Raw genomic sequence first — 23422 nt, forward strand, 5'->3', positions numbered from 1 at the left:
TCCGCTTTGCATCGGTCGATACGCTGCGCCAATGTCCTCGTGCATCCTTTGCAGTATTTTTGTGATAACCTCATATTATTTTATACACCTGCGTCTGTAACCTATAGAGTTTCGTTGTACAGTAAGTTACAGTATTGGAAGACGCTGAGTCCAATAACTTCGACGCGTAGTACAATAACTTTAGGTGTTATTGGATGGTATTTGACCTTTGACCTCAAAACACTTTTACGTCAACACAGAGAAAAGAAGAGAAAATTTCACATTTTTTACAAAAATATACACATCTTCCCAAAATCGAATTGCGGTCAGTCCAAAACCTATGAATTCAAGTTCAATTATGCTGCTGACATACAATTTCTACCTTGTGCACTGCGCAGCGCGGAATGAAATTTTTGTTCTGCGCGCTTAGCGGATCCGCTCAATGCGTTCCCCGTCCGCCTGCGATCGCTCAGTAAAGTGCGCGACGAGCATCCAAAAGATGCCTTAATTTCGACTTTTTTCTTGTAAAGTAGGACTAAAAAGGTGTATAATAATAATGTTATTCCCAAAATACCGGGATTTATGTCCTCGTACATCGTACACTTTGGTATTGTCCGAGACGCGTACCTCCGCTGCACGATGTACTAAGACATAAATACTGGTATTTTGAGAATAACCTTACATTATAATTGTACAAAATAAGATATTTCGAATCCCCAAATAAGACATTTCAAATCCCCAAAAATGTTGTAAATTCATATTCACTTAAAAATTCAGCTGTATTATTGTGATTAGTACAAAGATCATTAATCAATTAATTCATCCTCTTAACATGCCAATTTCATCCTGACGTGAAAGGTCAAATTAAAATAGTCATTTTTTACTACAGCTGTAAATATGGTGACTAACCTTTGTCCTTAAGAGATGATAAACATTCCGAGTATTACAGCCTGAATGACCCTAGCCATGTCAATCTAGCTCATAAAGATTGTACTGAATTTTAGAATTTCAGATCAATTTAAAAATAGTTTACATGTAAATATACCTGTGACGAACCAAATCAAGCTGTTCACTGGTATATCACACAAAAACATTGGAAAATTTGTGACAGATTGTATATCTGTAGGGCCAGTACCGGTATTTCTATCAGGTTTAAACTACTACTGATAATAATAGAAAGATATGCATTGTTTTGGGGTCAACTTCTCTAATAAAATTGAAACCAAACTGAAACCAAAGTCTGCTGTTTGCCTAAGCAGGCTGGACAAAGGAGAGAGAGATACGTAGACAAGGTTCTAATAGGCTTGGCAAGTAAACCACCCACTTAATGCAGTTCCATCTTATTCATATACCACACAAAAAGCAAGTGAACAACAATGATTTGGAAATACTGTCTTCAGTCATGATTATTCAGCATTAATTTATTACAATTCTAAAGACTTCTGTGACACACGATGAAACCTTTTACTACTGATAATATATTTTTATTCACACTGCAGAATATGCTGACATATTACAACACAAATACTTTGTATGACTAACTGCTTTTTACAATTCTTTCTTTCAATTACATCACATACTACCGGTATAGTTCCATGCACCTGTATTAAAAATAGATCAGTAAACAGCTCTTAAAGCTCATGAATATTTAACCCTTTCACCACCATGGTTTGTCCCAAATCCATTGTTTTCTATGGTAAAGTTGGACCTGTATACAGGGAACTGGTGGTGAAAGGGTTAAAGGTTCCAGCGTATAGTTTCAGATAAGTCCCTGCAAGTGCCTGCAATGTTTATTACTATGTTTATCACAATGTTTCAAAGCAATCAGACAAGCAATTTCAGAGAAAATAGTTTTTGACAAACATTGCGGAAACTGCCCTAAAAATAATAATATGAAAATATCACCAAAATGTGAAGACATCAACTAAACTTGCCTGTAGGTACATGTACATGACCAAGTTTCAAAGCAATCAGAATAGTTAACTCAGATTATTTCACAAAAATGCAAACAGAAAATGCTCTGAATATACAATTTGTATGTCATATTTAATATGAAAGTTTCACCACAATTTGAACAAATCAGACAGAGGCCAACCCTACAATCATGCTTACCAAGTCTAACGGCAATGGAAATAGCAAACCAGGAAAAATTGCCCTGAAAATTAAAACTATCAAAATTTCACCACAATTTGAACAAATATAACAACAGTCACGATAAAGAACTTGCGTACCAAGTTTCAACCAAATCTGGCCTGTGGTTACAGAGTTTTAGCAATTTCCAGGATTTCCCCCTTTTTGAAAACTTATTTGCATATTTTTACACTGACATGTTCATGTGAACAAAGTCACATCTCCCTCCCTTGGTGCACCCGTACACCAAGTACTAAGATGGTAGGTACTGCGGTTTCTGGGTTGAGAATAGACATACAGCCGCACATACTAGCTAGCATACAGGTACTGATATAAACTTACAGGCGACCTATCATATACTATAAACTCTCTTTGGTAAATATATTATACCAAATGTGAGCTATAAAAGATATTGCCTGACTTTAGTAATCTTATTACAATCTATAAATTTGATGTGAACCATTTTAGTTGGCATGCTGTTCTAGATCTGGACAGTGTGACACTCTTAAAGGCTATCCTATTATTTTCAAAGGGTATGAGTCATACTTTAATACTTAACTCCTTAATCAATAGCCACTCACTTTAATTGAGTATATATTCCTTGGTGAATCTGCACCACCTAAAAGTTCAAAAAGCCACAATAAACTGTTTAATAAATGAAAATTTACATGAAATCGTTATGTTGAGGTAATGTTAACACCCCCAGCAAATAATTTGGAATGATCCATTGGAATAGTGCCAGGCATTGTCTTGTTCGGAGGTAGAATCAAGTGAGTTACATTTCCATGCAGTCTGCTGTGGTGAAATTCCATGATATAAAACTTGTGGTATGCATACACACAAACAAGCATTGTACAGTTGTGTTTCAGAATGGGACCATAAAGTATGCATCACAATGTAGTTCATAACTCTCTGTTGTGAATGGAGTGATATGCCAATGTGCTTGTGTCCACCTTCTTATTGTGACATTGTGTTTGGTGATATCTACTCATAAACAATACTGATAAACAATATCAGATAAAACTGTCACACTGCACTGCTGGTTGACATTTATCATTCATCAGGATACTGTAGATAATGTCTCTATCAGCAATGATTTACTAGATGTGTGCCTGTAAACAATCACCATGTCATACACAGGTTCACTAGAACTGAACTTTAAACTCATTACTTTAGTAACACAATAATTTTGTTATAAATCAATAAGGACTTGGTAGCTACACGTACTGAAAAAACACTGAACATTTCAAGACACCTTTAAAGTCAAACTCTACCAAGCTCAGGAATATTTCAAACGTTGTGGTCACATCCTGGTAATCAATGCTTCAACAGAGTGATCTGTATCAGTAACTCCTTCTGTTGATAGAATCCATCAAGCCAAATCAACCAAGGTATGTTGTATTCTCTCTACCAAGTGTTACCACATTGTAACTATATGCCAGTGTTTTCATCAAAAAGCAGCCTGGTCACAGATCTCTCAAGGCTTTCTAGTCGAATTTTACTGAACATTAACAGTTGTTATTTCTACACTTTGAAACTGTAAAATAAGTATTACAGGAATTTATTATTATTTCTTCATGTACTTGAGCTTCTTTCTGTATAATAATCACCGTGAGGCAAACATCAGAAATAATATATTATTTATTGCAAAATCACTGCGTGTGATCAAATTACTCTTATTTACCAACAGATTGCATAGTCCGTGGGCTAGAGGGGGTCTACGTGCACCCCCCCCCCACAGGATAACAAACCTGTATTTTTCAGAAGCCTTGGGATCCCTAGAATACGAAATGGAATTTTAACAGGAAAAATATAGGGATGGAATAGCTGTTATGGTCATGTTTTGAAGGGTACCGCAAAATCACCATTTTCCAACCCAAATGCATTTTCGTCAAATCTGTCTTCTTGTAAGTCATGTGCTGAGCTTATTTTTTAACATAACCTCACTTGTTTGGTATCATTAGAAAGGAAATTTATTCTTCTTTAAGATGACATATTGTACTATGCAATATCTTCTACAGTTTTTGTCAAATATAACCAAAACTTACCCCTTACCCCAAAATTTAACATTGCAAATTACAGTAAATCTCAAATTCTACCAATTTTTTAGCTAGGCATAATAAAAATGCAATGCTTTGTCTGAAATCTGTTTTATTTGATACAGAGACATGTCAGAAATATGAAATAGACTTTTAACAGAAAAAATATTGGGAATCTACAGCTGTAACAGTCATATTTTGAAGGGTACCGCAAAATAACAGTGTTGCAGATTTGCATGCATTTTTGTTAAAACAGTCTTCCTATAAGTTATCTGCTGAGGTTGTTTTTCAATATAACCTAACTTGTTAGGTATCATTAGAAAGATAATGCACTAATCTTCAGAATGACATATTGTAACATGCAATATCTTCTATAGTTTTCATGATATGTAACCAAACTTACCCCTTACCCCAAAGTTTACATTAAAATTTCTGTCATAGCTAAAACCAAATTCTACAATTGTTTTAGCTTGACACAAAAACTCTGGCCCTTTTTGCTATTAAATCTGTTTTATTTGGTACAGGGACATGTCAGAAATATGAAATAGACTTTTAACAGAAAAAATATTACGAATCTACAGCTGTAACAGTCATATTTGAAGGGTACCGCAAAATAACAGTGTTGCAGATTTGCATGCATTTTTGTTAAATTTTTCTTCTTATACGTTATCTGCTGAGCTTGTTTTTGAATATAACCTGGCTTGTTAGGTATCATTAGAAAGATAATTTACTAATCTTCAGAATGATATATTGTAACATGCAATATCTTCTATAGTTTTCATGATATATAACCAAAACTTACCCCTTACCCCAAAGTTTACATTAAAAATTTCTGTCATAGCTAAAACCAAATTCTACAATTTTTTTAGCTTGACACAAAAACTCTGGCCGTTTTTGCTATTAAATCTGTTTTATTTGGTACAGGGACATGTCAGAAATATGAAATAGACTTTTAACAGAAAAAATATTGGGAATCTACAGCTGTAACAGTCATATTTTGAAGGGTACCGCAAAATAACAGTGTTGCAGATTTGCATGCATTTTTGTTAAATTTTTCTTCTTATACGTTATCTGCTGAGCTTGTTTTTCAATATAACCTGGCTTGTTAGGTATCATTAGAAAGATAATGCACTAATCTTCAGAATGATATATTGTAACATGCAATATCTTCTATAGTTTTCATGATATATAACCAAAACCTACCCCTTACCCCAAAGTTTACATTGAAAATTGCAGTCAAAGCTAAAACCAAATTCTACAATTTTTTAGCTTGACACAAAAAATCAGGCCGTTTTTGCTATTAAATCTGTTTTATTTGGTACAGGGACATGTCAGAAATATGAAATAGACTTTTAACAGAAAAAATATTACGAATCTACAGCTGTAACAGTCATATTTTGAAGGGTACCGCAAAATAACAGTGTTGCAGATTTGCATGCATTTTTGTTAAATTTTTCTTCTTATACGTTATCTGCTGAGCTTGTTTTGAATATAACCTGGCTTGTTAGGTATCATTAGAAAGATAATTCACTAATCTTCAGAATGACATATTGTAACATGCAATATCTTCTATAGTTTTCATGATATGTAACCAAAACTTACCCCTTACCCCAAAGTTTACATTAAAAATTTCTGTCATAGCTAAAACCAAATTCTACAATTCTTTTAGCTTGACACAAAAACTCTGGCCCTTTTGCTATTAAATCTATTTTATTTGGTACAGGGACATGTCAGAAATATGAAATAGACTTGTAACAGAAAAAATATTGGGAATCTACAGCTGTAACAGTCATATTTTCAAGGGTCTCGCAAAATCACAGTATTGAAAACTCGCATGCTTTTTAGTCCCCACGGACACCGTCCGGGGGGACTTATAGGTTTGGTCATGTCCGTGCGTCCGTCCGTCCGTGCGTCCGTCCGTGCGTCGTCCGTCCGTCCGTTCACGCAGATATCTCAGAGACGCCTGGAGCGATTTCGTTCAAACTTGGTACAAGGATAGTACCATACCTCATACAGATGCACGTCGATTTGTTTCACAATGCGATCAAATTTGGCGGTGTTAGAGGACTTTTTAGTTTTCAGCTCCATAGACTCCCATGTATAAGGCAGTCAATCCATAGACTCCCATGTATAAGGCCGTCCATAGACTCCCATGTATAAGGCCGTCCATAGACTCCCATGTATAAGGCCGTCCATAGACTCCCATGTATAAGGCCGTCCATAGACTCCCATGTATAAGGCGGTCCATAGACTCCCATGTATAAGGAAGTCCATAGACTCCCATGTATAAGGCAGTCCATAGACTCCCATGTATAAGGCAGTCCATAGACTCCCATGTATAAGGCGGTCTATAGACCCCCATGTATAAGGCAGTCCATAGACTCCCATGTATAAGGAAGTCCATAGACTCCCATGTATAAGGCAGTCCATAGACTCCCATGTATAAGGCCAAGAAAAATAAAAATTTAGTTTCTCATAGTATTCATATTGCAAAAAGGATGCAGTGACCCAGTTTTAGTCCCCACAGATAAAGTCCAGGGGGCTCATAGATTGGGTCATGTCAGTCCGTGAGTCCATCCATGTGAGTCCATCCGTTCACGCAGATATCTCAGACACTTTGACAAAATGTCACGTGACCTTGGTGACCTTTGACCTAAAATATACATATTTGTCCATAACTCAGTAATCACAAGTGCTACACCCTTCATATTTGGTATGATGGGACATCTTATGACGCTACATATTGTTCCTCATTAATTATGTGCATATCTAATTTTGAGCGAGCCAATAGAGCCAGAGGTCTGATTTTTGGTTTGTAGGGATAACTTAGCAATACAATTTTTTGACAAAATGTCACGTGACCTTGGTGACCTTTGACCTCAAATATACATATTTGTGCATAACTCAGTAACCACAAGTGCTACACTCTTCATATTTGGTATGAAGGGACACCTTATGACGCCACATATTGTACCTCATTAATTATGCGCATATCTAATTTTGAGCGAGCCGATAGAGCTAGAGGTCTGATTTTTGGTATATATGGATAACTTAGCAATACAATTTTTTTGACAAAATGTCACGTGACCTTTGTGACCTTTGACCTCAAATATACATATTTGTCCATAACTCAGTAACCACAAGTGCTAGACCCTTCATATTTGGTATGATGGGACACCTTATGACGCCACATATTGTTCCTCATTAATTATGTGCATATCTAACTTTGAGTGAGCCAATAGAGCTAGAGGTATGATTTTTGGTATGTAGGGATAACTTAGCAATACAATTTTTTTGACAAAATGTCGTGACCTCGGTGACCTTTGACCTCAATATACATATTTGTCCATAACTCAGGAACCATTAATGCTACACCCTTCATATGTGGTATGATGGGACACCTTATGACGCCACATATTGTACCTCATTAATTATGTGCATATCTAATTTTGAGCAAGCCAATAGAGGTAAATGTACGATTTTTAGTATATAGGGATAGACTATAGGATAGACATTTTTTGACAAAATGTCATGTGACCTTCTATAACCTTTTACCTACAATACACGATAATGTCAACAAATAAGTAACCACAAGTGCTATGTCCTTTATATTGAGTAGGATGGAAGACCTTATGACAACACATGCTTAACCTCGTTAATTATGCCCATATATAATTGTGGCCAAGCCAATAGAGCTGGAGGTCTGAATTTTGGCATATATGGATTAATTAGCAATACAATGTTTTGTTTTTTTTCAAAATGTCACGTGTCCTTGATGACCTTTGACCTTCAATATGCATATATGCATATCTCAGTAACCACAAGTTCTTTACGCTTTGATTTTGATAGCATAATAGACCTTAAGATGTCACATCTTGTACCTCATTTATTATGCACATATGTATTTCTTGGCTGGCCAATACAGCTAGAGGTTTGATCTTTTTTCCTGATTTAGAACCATAACTTATACATGCCTCTTGTTTCAAATTGGGAACAATGACATAGACCTATGTGTCCATAGATCTGAACATATACACTCCAGTGATACTTCTTAATGACCTCATTTCCCTGCCCCATCAAGACTAATACTCCTATTACAAGTGGGGACTATGTCATTGACAATGACTTGTTTGTTAAATTTTTCTTCTTATAAGTCATCTGCTGAGCTTGATTTTTGACATAACCTGGCTTCTTAGGTATCAATAAAAAGGTAATTTACTGGTCTTTGACATATTGTAATATGCAATGTCTGTTTAGGTTTCATGAATAGGACCAAAGCTTACCCCATACCCCAAGGTTTACACAGCAAATTACTGCAAATCTGAAACTCGACCTTTTTTTACAATTTATTAACTTATATACAAAAGGCAATGCTTGTATGCAATCTACGAAATCTGTGTTTTTGTTAAAAAGTATGTTACAAATATGAAATTAACTTTTAACAGGAACATAATATGATTTTGTAGCCTTTTGGATCATATTTGGAAGGGTACCCAGGTATCAGGGCAAATTTGCCGAAACACATACATTTGCAATATTTGGGTTCCCCCTCCAAAAATGATCCAAGTGGCTACTAAATTGTATCATCTTCCCGTGATAAGGTAATTTTATACTTGTAACATACTTTTGTAACAAATAAATCAGATTTTAAATAAGAATTGCCTTTTGTATTATGTGCAGCAAAAAATGGTAGAATTTGTGATAAGCTGTAATTTGCGATTTGAACTTTTTAGGGTATGGGGTAAAGTTTGACCATATTCCAGAAAACTATGAATGACATTGTATATTACAATATGTCATCTTAAAGAAGAATAAATTTCCCTACTAATGATACCTCACATGCCAGGTTGTGTCACAAAATAAGTTCAGCAGATGACTTACAAGAAGAAGAATTTAACAAAAAAGGTGCCAGTTTGCGGTACTGTGATTTTGCATTTCTCTTCAAAATATGGCTGATACAACTAAACAGTCCACATATTTTTTCTTTTAAAAGTCTATTTCACATTTCTGACATGACCCAGTACCATATACAACAGATTTAATACCAAAACAGAACTATTTTTATCATGTCTAGCTAAAAATTCATGGAAATTGATCACGTTATCTATGACAGTACTTCCAATATAAACCTTGGGGTATGGGGTATGTTTGGGTCATATTCCATGAAAACTATACAAGATATTGCCTGTTACAATATTTCATTGTAAATACCAGTTAATTACCTTTCCAATGATACTAAACAAACCCGGCTATAATCAATAACAAGCTCAGTAGACTACTTATAAGATGACAGATTTAACAAAAACGCATACGAATCAGGAATACTGAGATTTTGCTGTACCCTTAAAAATACAGCTGTTACAGCTATAGAATCCCAATACTTTTTCTGTTAAAAGTTCTTTCATATTTCTGATATGGCCAAGTACAAAATTAAACAGATTTCATACAAAAAATTGCCTAATTTTTTATGTCTGCGTAAAAAAATTGCTTGAATTTGATATTAGCTATGACAGTAGTTTTCGATGTAAATTTTTGGGTATGGGGTAAGTTTTGGTCATATTTCATAAAAATCTGTACAAGATATTGCATGTTACAATACGTCTTTTAAAGACTAGTAAATAATCTTACTAATGATACCTAACAACTTACATTATATTCTATAAGAAGCTCAGCAGATGACTTACAAGACGATAGATTCAACAAAAATGCACGCAAGTCAGGAATACTAAGATTTTGCTGTACCCTTCAAAATCTGACTGTTACAACTACAGAATTCCAATCTTTTTTCTGTTAAAAGTCTATTTTATATTTTTGACATGACCCATTACCGAATGAAATAGATTTCATACAAATAAATGCCTGATTTTATATGTCTAGGTAAAGAAAATGGTAGAATTTGATTTTAGCTATGACTAAAATTTTCAATGTAAATTTTGGGGTATGGGGTAAGTTTTGGTCATATTTCATGAAAACTGTGCAAGATATTACATATTACAATATGTCATTCTAAAGATTAGTTAATTATCTTTCTAATGATACCTAACAAGCCAGTATATATTCAAAACAAGCTCAGCAGATAACTTATAAGAGAAACAATTTAACAAAAATGCATGCAAATCTGCAACACTGATATTTTGCGGACCCTTCAAAATATGAACGCTACAGTAGTAGAGTCCTAATATTTTTTCTGTTAAAAGTCTATTTTATATTTCTGACATGTCCCTGTACAAAATAAAACAGATTTAATAGCAAAAACGGGCAGAGATTTTGTTTCTAGCTAAAAATTTGTAGAATTAGGTTTTAGCTATGACAGAAATTTTCAATGTAAACTTTGGGGTAAGGGATAGGTTTTGGTTATATATCATGAAAACTATAGAAGATATTGCATGTTACAATATGTCATTCTGAAGATTAGTGAATTATTTTTCTAATGATACCTAACAAGCCAGGTTGTATTCAACAACAAGCTCAACAGATAACTATAAGAGGAAAGATTTAACAAAAATGCATGCAAATCTGCAATACTGTTATTTTGCGGTACCCTTCAAATATGACTGTTACAGCTGTAGATTCCCAATATTTTTTCTGTTAAAAGTCTATTTCATATTTCTGACATGTCCCTGTACCAAATAAACAGATTTAATAGCAAAAAGGGCCAGAGTTTTTGTGTCAAGCTAAACGAATTGTAGAATTTGGTTTTAGCTATGACAGAAATTTTTAATGTAAACTTTGGGGTAAGGGGTAAGTTTTGGTTATATATCATGAAAACAATAGAGGATATTGCATGTTACAATATATCATTCTGAAGATTAGTGAATTATCTTTCTAATGATACCTAACAAGCCAGGTTATATTGAAAAACAAGCTCAGCAGATAACGTATAAGAAGAAAATTTAACAAAAATGCATGCAAATCTGCAACACTGTTATTTTGCGGTACCCTTCAAAATATGACTGTTACAGCTGTAGATTCGTAATATTTTTTCTGTTAAAAGTCTATTTCATATTTCTGACATGTCCCTGTACCAAATAAAACAGATTTAATAGCAAAAAGGGCCATATTTTTTGTGTCAAGCTAAAAAAATTGTAAAATTTGGTTTTAGCTATGACAGAAATTTTCAATGTAAACTTTGGGGTAAGGGGTAAGTTTTGGTTATATATCATGAAAACTATAGAAGATATTGCATGTTACAATATGTCATTCTGAAGATTAGTAAATTATCTTTCTAATGATACCTAACAAGTTAGGTTATATTGAAAAACAACCTCAGCAGATAACTTATAGGAAGACCGTTTTAACAAAAATGCATGCAAATCTGCAACACTGTTATTTTGCGGTACCCTTCAAAATATGACTGTTACAGCTGTAGATTCCCAATATTTTTTCTGTTAAAAGTCTATTTCATATTTCTGACATGTCCCTGTATGAAATAAAACAGATTTCAGACAAAGCATTGCATTTTTTATTATGCCTAGCTAAAAAATTGGTAGAATTTGAGATTTACTGTAATTTGCAATGTTAAATTTTGGGGTAAGGGGTAAGTTTTGGTTATATTTGACAAAAACTGTAGAAGATATTGCATAGTACAATATGTCATCTTAAAGAGGACTGAATTTCCTTTCTAATGATACCAAACAAGTGAGGTTATGTTAAAAAATGAGCTCAGCACATGACTTACAAGAAGACACATTTGACGAAAATGCATTTGGCTTGGAAAATCGTGATTTTGCGGTACCCTTCAAAACATGACCATAACAGCTATTCCATCCCTATATTTTTTCTGTTAAAATTCCATTTCGTATTCTAGGGATCCCAAGGCTTCTAAAAAATACAGGTTTGTTATCCTGTGGGGGGGGTGCACGTAGACCCCCTCTAGCCCACGGACTACACTGTTGGTGATTGGGGATGTTTTTTTACAGAAATGGGAGTGAACTAAATTTATCAACAGCTCCTGAGATTCGGTTATTAACATAATATATATGTTAGTTACTATAAAAACCACTTTAACTTAAAAAACTGGTTCATTTTGATTTTTTGAAATTTAGCCACACCTACAAATTTTGACATATATTTCTAGCAACATGGCTGGGTAATAACAAAAACATGAATTAGCAGATTTGTCATTTGAAAAGGGAAAGTCAACTTAGTAAATAGTAGTAGCAATCAGTAACAGCAAAGGATTGACAGCATAAAATTACACTGAATATCCATTACCAGTTATATAGAGATTGAACTTAAATTTTCATTCTTGGTGTTGAGATATTATTTGACTGTGGTTGCTTTGTGTTCAAAGCAGTGATTACATTAATCAGAATAACACAAAATCTTCAAATCCATAAGTGTGTATTAATTGTAAAATACAGTTTTCACAGCTCTATTCTTCTGAACCAAGTAACGTAATTATTATTAATTGTGCTGTATTGGTACGAGACACTATCATTTTTCCTGAAATCTGTTTTCAATGTATACAAACTGAATTCAAATTACCAATGTGAAAAAGTTGGGAATGTAATTAACAGACACCTGCTATGTTAGTATAAATGCTGGCGATAGACGTTGCCTAAGGTGACCTTTGACCTTATCTGTCTTTTCACATGTTATACATGTATCTGATTTGGGGAAACCAAGTTCAGATGTCTTGAAGTTCTGATGAAATCTAGAAGTTTTCTTTTCAAAGAATAGTTGTGCTAAAAAATTGCTCAAAACTTCTTGGCATGTTGTGGATGTTGTTAAGACAGAACTTTCCTGTTAAAGTTACCAATATTTACAGAAGGATGAAATGATTTCTTTTGGGTAATTGCTGTTCTAGTATCTGTAAAATCCAGGATATATAAAGCTGTAGGTATTTGATCACAAACATTTTTGAGTATGTAACTACGCACATTATACTACACTAATATGAATAAATTAAGAAAATAAAATAAACTTTATTCCACTCTGTGAAACATGTATGAGAATCATTCCTAATTTTGCCAAAATCATTACATATAGATTCGTATATTCCTGTCTTATACATCTGATTACATTTTTATTCCTTTAGACCTGAACTCCTTATCAATGGCAAACACACTGTCTGAAGCACTGCTTGTATTGACATCATGGAATACAGCATCAGATGACCTGACATCACAACCAACTAGAACACTGGTCAAAGATTTCTGTGAAAACACACTGAAATCTGATAAAGTTTCTAAAATCTATTCTACTGTACTTGATGTTGAAGTCAGTGAAACCCAGAAGAAAGATGCAGAGAGTGTTAGAGTTACTCTGATCCCAGCTACAAGAAGCAAATGGTCAGACCCAGAAGGAGACCCATCCACACCAACCTGGTTACTTAATCATTACACATACTACCCAGGGCTGAAGAAGTTGAAGCATATAACACATGTTGTCAGCTTTTCTCCCAAGACAAAGAATGCAGCAGCTGCTATACATGAACAACATTTTTCCCACAGCTAAGCTACACCAACTTGCTTCTCCAACTCCGCCTGGTGTAGTATTTGCTTTTGATGCCTGGAGCAGAGATGCCTGCGGTCTGACTGGATATCACAGATCAATAATTCAGGATTTCTTGGCAAGGAAGGTTGAGGTGGGTGAAGCTCTCAAAGCATATTCCACTGTAATTGATTTAAAACTCACTAAAGATCAGAAGAAAGATGCTGAGAAATGTGGTGTTACCTTGATTCCAGCACAAAAGGAGAAGAAAGGCACCAAGAAAAAAGGTTTGCCAAATGTAGACTGGTTACTGAAGCATGAAATCCATTATCCAGGGCTACGAAAACTGGAGAACATCAAGTATGTGGTTGGTTATGCTCCAAAGACTGGATGGGCTGCTGCAGATATCAAAGAGAAACTCTTCCCTGATGCGAAGTTGGTCTTGATTAACCATGCTTGTCCGGAGAAAAACTGTCTCCTTGAAAGCGATGGTGAGGAGAATCCTGAATTGGAGGAAGAAATGTTGCAAATGGCAAGTAAAGCTGATGTTTTGTTCTCCATTGGTACTAAAATACATGAGTACTTTAAAAATGCTTACAGGGCAAACATAGATGGGAGACAGCTTTCCGACATCCCTCATGGAGAGATTCTTCCAAAACCTGGACAAGTTTACTTTGATAGTAAACCTGTAATTATCAAAGACATGAAAGTACATAGTCTACTGACATATGGACAGCTAGACTCACTAGAAGCTGTAAAGAGATGCACATCAATTGCGGCTGCTGTCGGAACTGTAACAAACAAATGTGAGGAGTTTGGTCGAAAGGTCCCAGAATGGAAGATATTTAGTGGTACTACACAGGATGCAAAACAGGCACAAAAAATCCTGACTGAAAAAATGGAAAGTGGTAACGTCTTGCCAAAACTCTACTCAGCATCTTCAGCACCAACACTCTTACGATCGATTCAACAGTCTCACCTCTGCCTTCCTCCATCATGCTACACTGACTACAGTTTTGAAGGGTTGGAAGCAATGGCAGCTGGTCTACCAACAACAGTCCAGGGTGATTCACACATTGCTGCTATGATTGAGAAACACTTTGAAGATCACAAGGATTACTGTGTTGTCAGGAATGACACAGAAAAGCTGACTTCTAAGATAACTGAAAGGCTGAAAAAGAACGATGTAGCTGTCAAGCAGGCAAAGCAGCTTAAAGAAGAATTAGCTGAGAGTGAGGCTGGGACAGGAAGCTTAGCCAAGTTTGCTTCTTTATTCAAAGAGGAATTCTCGTCTGACACTCAAGATCCAGATAAAACAGGTATGTGTTCTTGTCTACTATTTAAACTTATTTGTGAAATACAAATGGAGAGAAGATGATTGCGTTAAATATTTCTATTATATTAGAAAAGTGAGTGTTTGCAACTTGGCTGTATTCGTAGAACAGACACACAAATAGATCTCGTGGTCAATGCAGTATCTGGTGTTCTAATCTGACAACTTTATTATTAGTACTTCAAAACTGAAAGTCCACTCAGACTGCTCACATTTCTGGTATCTCAAAATGACAGGTTCTCAACGACAAGTAAACTAGGCATGCTGAGGAGCAAAGCTCTTTAGCTTGGTGGAAATTATCAGATGAACAGAATCAAAATGAAACTTTTTGATCGTAATTTCTATATTGGAACAATCACAAAACATGCAAGTTTGAGGACCATTTTATGGTAGGAGAGTATTTAAAATGATGTTTAATAGTATAAATCACTTATACATGATTTTGGATATCTGGTACTTTTAAACTTACTAAGAGTAAACTTGGCAATGATACACGTTTGAAATATAAGTAATCATGAGTTTTTATATAGGAACTTATAAAATCTTTTTCTCAATTATAAGAAAAATGGTTGCTGAAAGAAATTTGTTCAATGTGAATGCAAAAAGAATTCTTCTGCATAGAAATTGCATATTGCTTATAACCAAAACTGTTGAAATCTTGCAAAAACTTTCAGTTTCTTTATCAGGATTCATTAGTATAGTCACAATATCATTGAAATTGTGGCATCCCCATTTTACATAACAATTGTTTTTTATTTGCAGATAAAACTGACAAACAGAAGAAAAGAGAGGAAAAGGAGATATCTCAGATGACTGAACATCCAGTGTCAATTAGAAAGATGTCAACACTACAGAAACCAAAGCATTGGCACAAGACAATAAAGATAAAGAGACAGTGGAGACCACAGGAGATATCGAGACTACAAAAACCACAGTAATGCAACCAGGGAAGGCAGATAAAGGCCTAGAGGCTGTAGAAACCACAGCAGTGCAACCTTGGATGTCAGTCAAAGACCTAGAGACTATAGAACCACGGCAGTGCAACCTGGGATGTCAGTCAAAGACCTAGAGACTATAGAAACCACAGCAGTGCAACCTGGGATGTCAGTCACAAATATTACAGATGCCACAGAAACCAAAGCAGGACAGAAAAAGACAGGCAAATTGTCTTTCTTGCAATGCTTACCACTGAGATGTTCTTTTCGGAAAAAAGTGAAAAATGGAAACAAAAACAAATCAAGTGCCAGGAATTTAAAAAAAGCAGAAAACAGGAGAGAAAAAAGAAAATCATCACAACATGGAAAGGTTGACAGAGCAGACTCAGATGAAAGTGGTCAGGTCCATGTTGCAGTTAGAAGAACAGAAACACTGTGTACCAATCCAGATAAATCATCACCACCATCATTATCATCATCATCTGATTTAGCCAAAGGTCATTGCAATGGTAAGGTATACTTCCATATCTGATGTTTGCAAAGTAAAGTAAAGTAAAGTAAAGTAAAGTAAAGTAAAGTAAAGTAAAGGAAGTGTTTATTGAAATCGTATCCCAGTTGGGATCTTTATAGTAAGGTACAAACAAGGTTTTACAAAATAAACAGCAAAAGAATTATATATATGTAAATATAAATATCTATATATGAGGTCAATATATTTTTTTCATTTTTTCTTGTCTGAGTTAAACATGTATGTTTGTATTTTCCCTATTCACATAATGATGCTTTATCTGTTGTTGAAAATATGCTTATAAGGTCTTTGTGTGCCTATGAATGCATTTTTACAAATGTTTAGTTTACTGCAAAAATCATGTCTAATGTGTGTGTTGCCTTTGCAATGAAAAAATACACTTTGTTTGTTTTGGCAAATGGACATGCTCTGTTTATAACATTAAGGTTTCTATATCTGTCTGTTTCAATATGTAATATGTGTGCACTAATACGTAATTACACAGGGCTGATCTGTGATCGGGGTTTTTTATGACACGAAGATAGCTTTCGAGAGAGAAATCTTTTTTTCAACTCTCTGTATGGGCGAAGTCTATTTTCATGGTGCCCTTGTCTGGTATCATCATTCATCAATTCAAGTGCACATTTTTCAAATAACAGTTTAACTTTTACATTGAAATTAGTTTTAAACTGTTTGTCATTTTCCATTTTTAGCTACTATGGACTATAGTCTATAAAAGCTATTGGGATGGGTATCCGTCCGGCGTCCGTCGTCAGTCAGTCTGTCTGTCTGTCTGTCTGTCTGTCTGTCTGTCTGTCTGTCTGTCTGTCTGTCTGTCTGTCTGTCTGTCTGTCTGTCTGTATGTATGTATGTATGTATGTATGTATGTATGTATGTATGTATGTATGTATGTATGTATGTATGTATGTATGTATGTATGTATGTATGTATGTATGTATGTCCGTTTGTGAGGCGTCCGTCCACTCAAATTTATTGAGAACCACAGAACTTACTGATTTGATATTTGTTGTGTAGATGAAAAATATGATTTTGAGAAACTGTTTTTTTTTTATTTTTTGATATTGTTGAAAATATTCAAATTAGTGCCAAAAAGGCGTTTTTGGTAAAAATCTTCTTCTTCATAACCATTGGTCAGACAGCTTTGTTATTTGGTATACAGGTCCCTAGGAATAACCCAACTTACCGGTAGATTTGTTCAAATTGTGATGAAATATGCAAATCTGTATTTTTAAGGAATTTTTGTGTCATTTTTGGTCAAAACTTTATTTCATCAAAACCGCTCGTCTGACAGCTTTGATATTTGGTTACAGGTTTCTACAGATGAACTAAATATGATATATTGAATATGACGAAATCTGCAATTTTGTATTTTTGGTGCAATTTTGGTCCAAAAACGTGTTTCTCAAAAACTACTTGTCTGATGCCTTTGATATATGGTACACAGGTTCCTAGGGGTTGTCTAAGTGTGAATTATTGAAATTTGATGAAATCTTCAATTTTTGTATTTTTGGGTCAATTTTTGCCATTTTTAGTCAAAATATTTGTTTCTCACAAATCGCTCATCTGATAGTTTTGATATTTGGTATACAGGTTCCTAGGCTTTATCGTAATGTAATATATTGAAATTATGATGAAATCTTCAATGTTGTATTTTTGCAGCTAATTTTGCCATTTTTTGTCGGGCCATCCTGAAATCGGAGCTATCAAAGATATTCACCTTCATCATCAATACATGTGTCACAAAAAGTTATTCTTTACATAACACAGCAGAGCTCTGTTGACGGTTGGGTCGCTTGTTTTTTCAAAACCGCTGGTCAGACAGCTTTAATATTTGATTAACAGGTCCCTAGGATGACCTTATTGAGATAATTTCATACAGTCAGGAAATAGTTAGTTTTTACCTTCTCGTGTCTATTTATAGACTGAGAAGGTATTAGAGTTGAAAACCAATATGCTGCTGTCAAGAACTTCCGTCTGTCAAGACTTCCGTCTGTCAAGATCCGTCGACGGCATTCCACTGTGATGGGTCATATCATAAACTGGTGGGGGTGTTCATGGCTCAGGTTGAGGGTGTGGGAGAACGATTTTGAGCTATGACAAAAATCAAAACATCAAAAGGGACTTAGCGGCATAGCCACAGTGTTAAGCCTTTCTCCAAGGTTTTTTAGTTGACTACAATCTATTACAGACTACTGAGCTGACGTTAGGGGTACTCACTTTGTGTTTGCTCACTCTGTGAGCGCTAGTGTTTGGTACTGAGTTGCGTGGATATCCCCTCATGGCCTCACGTGATCTGGGCCTGTTGCATAATCTGCAGAGATGATCATATGCCTCCGAGTCTGAAAACTGTCATTGTGTAAGCCTGTCGGCATTTTCCTTGCATTTTTTCTCATTTAATTTTGCAAAATATCGGCGAGTACCTCAATATTTCAAGATAACCCTTTCTTCCCAATCGTTTCCTGGAGTTTCAGAGTCATATGAACGAAAATGAGTGAAAGTTTTAGACAGGAAAATCGGACGTCGGCCATGTTCAATGTTTACAGTACAATCAGAAGTTTGCGTGGAGGAATTAACCAACAAACACAGGAGGAGTGGGGTGCGGGATTGCTGGATAGCTGAATAGCCCCCTAAATAGCTAGGTAGCTAATAGCTACGTTAGCCATAAGAATAGCTTATATTTAGCTGTTTGTGGCTATTGAAGCTATTATTAATTTCCACAGGACACTTTTAGCTGCTAATAAACGTAGTAGGTAGCTATTCAGCTAAAAACAAATGATTATTTTAGGGCTGGTTATAGAGCTATTCAAGCTATTAGCCGTTTTTAGCCGCTAATAGCCACTCTTAGCTTACTATTAGCTGGCTACCAGCTACAAACTCCTGATGCCGAAATGGGCCGGCTATTGAGCTATTCAAGCTATTAGCCGTTTTTAGCCGCTATTAGCTGTTATTAGCCAGCTATTAGCTGGCTACCAGCTAAAAACTCCCGCAGTGGGAATGGGCTGGCTATTGAGCTATTCAAGCTATTAGCTGTTTTAGCCGCTAATAGCCACTCTTAGCTAGCTATTAGCTGGCTACCAGCTAACAACTCCCGAGGTCGGAATGGGCTGGCTTCCAAGGTCGGAATGGGCTGGCTATTGAGCTATTCAAGCTATTAGCCGTTTTTAGCCGCTAATAGCCACTCTTAGCTAGCTATTAGCTGGCTACCAGCTAACAACTCCCGAGGTCGGAATGGGCTGGCTCCTGAGGTCGGAATGGGCTGGCTATTGAGCTATTCAAGCTATTAGCCGTTTTTAGCCGCTAATAGCCACTCTTAGCTAGCTATTAGCTGGCTACCAGCTAACAACTCCCGCGGCCTAAATGGGCTGGCTATTGAGCTATTCAAGCTATTAGCCGTTTTTAGCCGCTAATAGCCACTCTTAGCTAGCTATTAGCTGGCTACAAGCTAAGCAGTGGACTTGTCTGAAAAAGCCTGACAACTACTTATTACCAAGGAAGTTACGAGCGTGACTTTCACTTAGGTGTACAAAGAATTAGACATCTCATAAATATACTGAATAAATATTGTAGAACCAAGAACGTAGTATTGAGTTCTTTACGGAAGATATTTTTTTCATGCAAATGTAAGTTTCTACTAACCATCGCACATGGCATTTTTTCTGCATTGAGAGCTGAAGAAATCACAAATTGTACGTATTGAGGATTTCATTCACTGGCATGAAACGAAATGATCGGGGAATCTTGCGATTTGTAGGACCAAGAAATGTATTAAGTCACATGGCTGGTTGAGCGGTAGAATAGTTATGGTCAGTTAGTCTCTGTTTGAAAAGGTTTCATGTGATTGCTTGTGTCTGGAAAAGTTTCATGTGATTAATTGTACCGACATTCACGCAGACGCTAATCAAATACCAGTGACGGGTTTTGCATTGTCTTTTGTTCAAAACTTATTAAATATGCATGTCAGTTTGCAGTTGAACACAAAAATTGTTTGTAGAAGACTTCCACAACTGACAAGTACACAAGCGTTTGGACGATAAGCTGTTGTTTTGGCTTGGCCTCTGTATTAAATGAAAGATGTGCAAGAATATGGGTAGAACCAAGAAAGTAATATCAAATGTTCGGTTACTTCAGAAATACCTAATTGCATTGTGCATTTCTTGTCGAGCGGGGCTCTACGGAGGAAATGGTGAACGTGGTCGAAGGGTAGAATCACGTCAAAAGATCACGCTGTACATGAGAATTGGTAATGTTTATGCCCACTTTACAGGTTTTAACAGATACTAATCCCGGCGACAAACATGAATGACTGATTACACAGGTTCTAAATCAGACAAAGAACTGCGACCAGTAAGTTCATGTGGAAAAGCGGAAGCGCAGTTGCGAGATCACTAAGATCGGCAGTGGGAATAATAGGTGTAAATAAGAGAGATATCGACAAACAGGTGCTGCATTGCAAGAGTAATCGCACCGTGAGACATTGGAAGACTTCTCGAGTTTAAAGCAAATGTTGAAATGTAATAAAAAGTCAGAAAATACACGTACGAATTGTATGTCACCTCATTCGGCGTGTTAATGATGAGAGTATAAGTTTCAAGGCAAGGCAATAATTAATACGGGAAAACATGACAGTGACTTTGCATGAATATGATTGATAAAAAATAGCTGATAGCCAGCTAATAGCCAGCTAACATTGGCTAATAGCGGCTAAAAACGGCTATTAGCTTGAATAGCTGAATAGCTAAGGATTTTGGTATCATAGCAGAATAGCTGAATAGCTGCTCAACAACCCGAAGCAGCTATTAAGTTTCCGTCATTAGGTCCCAAACATAATAGCTGAATAGCCGCTAATTATCCCTTGAGTCATTGCTGTAAACCCTCTTAGCTGAATAGCTGCTAAATATGTCAAAGCTGGCTATTTTGGCAATCCAGCAATCCCGCACCTTATGCACAGGAGTGTTCCAGTGTTCTCACCAGAAAGAAAATTTTGTGGGACATTTGTCCCGCTGACCAAAAAAAGCGGGACAACGGATGATTTTTGTGAGACAATATATAAATATGTTAAAAAGTCAACTGCAAATACGAACCTTATTCTATGCATGGAAAAAATAAAGGACTCAACAACTCATTCAACTTAACAACTTTTTTGTAAACATTCGGTGAAAATATCAACTGATATTGAATATCAGTGCCTTTTAATGAAAAGTCTATGGGACTTTCGTTCTTTCCAGTGTGAAAGTCCATTTCGGGGCCCTCTACAATAACAGTAGTTGCTAGAGTGTCCAGCGTTCAGCTCCCAGTGGATTCCTGTCATTAGTTACTTTTTTTCGCACACTAAACCCCCTTTCACAACCAGCAGAAGGAACAGGCCAAGTCAGCATCTATTTAGATCAGGAAACATATCCCTATGATGTTTGTAAACAATCATCAACTTTTGACGTGAAATTTTGGTCGCCAGCCAAGGCTACAAATTTTGTCAATTGATTGAAGCATGGAAAAAAGACGTCCATGTTCTTACGTATAAGTTCGCCTGGAATAATATACTTATCACATGCGCAAGCCAAGAATTGATAATTTTTTGCATAATAAGAGAACTTTCCTCCAACTATTCCACATTTAAACCTCGGAACTACTTTTGGAATATTATCAATCGGCAGTGGGCCAGTTGTCGATCATTTCCAGTCGTAGGTACTACTAGGTCGCGTGGGCGAGGAACGGAGCAAATGCCTTATAACATCACACAACACGTATCTCCCGCGAAGTTTATACATGATTCCAAACATAGCAAAGACCTAAAAATTATCTCAGACAAAGTTGCGTTATTTTTCAAGAACAAAAATTCACTAAATCTCAACGGCACGAACACTATAACGTCGTTCCCTCAAGACCCTGGTTGCCATGCGGAACTCACAGTGTAATGCTACCAGCTTCGAGTTCGTTGTTTTCGAAAAATGTTCATGTAATTCCTCGGGATATACAAGCTTTACATTCTTTTGTATTCGTAGTTCGGATTATCGTTGTCGTAGCCTATTAAAATATTTATCGTGCCCATGACGCCTCCAGCTTCCGCGAATTCCGTGGACATGTACCGGTATGCATGCAAGGCGAACACGTCCAGTGCGTCAGACTACCACAGTCTCGTGTGGTTCAATACACGACGGCCGCTGTGTGGTATACATAATGATAATGCATCCACACATCGGCCATCATGTATCGAATCACAAGTGACTGTGGCTTAAGTACGCCCTCTGACGGGTATTGCCTCCAGATTGCCTCGGTTTCAACCAGGAAGTGTAATTACTCGCGTCAATCATTTACGTCCATGGTGAGAAGTATTGGCTGTATGATACGGCCGGTCGCGCTGTACGGCTGGCACCACGAAAGTTTATAATTTCAAAGGCGCGCCACTATTGGCGCGCACGCCCAAGAAATCCGCGACAAAACAGAAAAATACGCGAGAATGTCGCGGAATCGCGGCCTGGTGAGAACGCTGGTGTTCATGATGCCCGCCCTCTAGAGGCAGACCCTCCTATATGAAGTACCACATTTGATGCTTGTGGAAAGCTTGACCACACAATGGAGCATTTAAACTTTTAGAAAATGACAAACTGAATAAGAAGGTATTCAGAAAATGTCAAATACTGGAGAGAAATGCGCAAATATTCAAAATAAACAGGTTAACTGATTGGTCAGCTATAAAAAACAATGAAAATGTTTATGATCAAAAGTTTTTGAGATGCGCACATTTTAACAAATACAGAAATTATTAACATTATAAATATAAGACCAAACTATTTTTTTCAGGGATGGGACAGGTTGGAAATGAGGGGTGAGAGACAAAGGCACTCCTATTGCTGCATGTGGATGCAGCCACACCATTTCATTTACAGCATACTTATTCACTGTGTTTGTTCAAGTTCCATCTGACTGTCATACAAGGATAACATAAGCAAATCAAATCAAATTAGAAAAGGATCAATGCTGTTGTGTGGATTTTGCTGAACATGGCTGATATTTCGCCCTATATATTTGGTATCCAGCAAAGGCA

At 36.1% G+C, this 23422-nt stretch overlaps 1 protein-coding gene across 1 annotated transcript in view; it reads left to right on the forward strand.

Moving 5' to 3' along the window:
• Positions 1-14324: 14324 nt before the first annotated feature.
• LOC139127111 (plasminogen-binding group A streptococcal M-like protein PAM) overlaps positions 14325-23422 on the forward strand; it is a 46293-nt gene continuing 37195 nt past the window's right edge. Inside the window, exons 1-2 of the mRNA XM_070693031.1 lie at positions 14325-14902; positions 15679-16360. The gene's annotated coding sequence lies outside the window, so the exon portion shown is untranslated. The remainder of the gene's footprint in view (positions 14903-15678; positions 16361-23422) is intronic.

This window comes from Ptychodera flava, unplaced genomic scaffold (genome assembly GCF_041260155.1).
Source record: "Ptychodera flava strain L36383 unplaced genomic scaffold, AS_Pfla_20210202 Scaffold_29__1_contigs__length_4469600_pilon, whole genome shotgun sequence".
NCBI classification, from domain to species: Eukaryota; Metazoa; Hemichordata; class Enteropneusta; family Ptychoderidae; genus Ptychodera; species Ptychodera flava.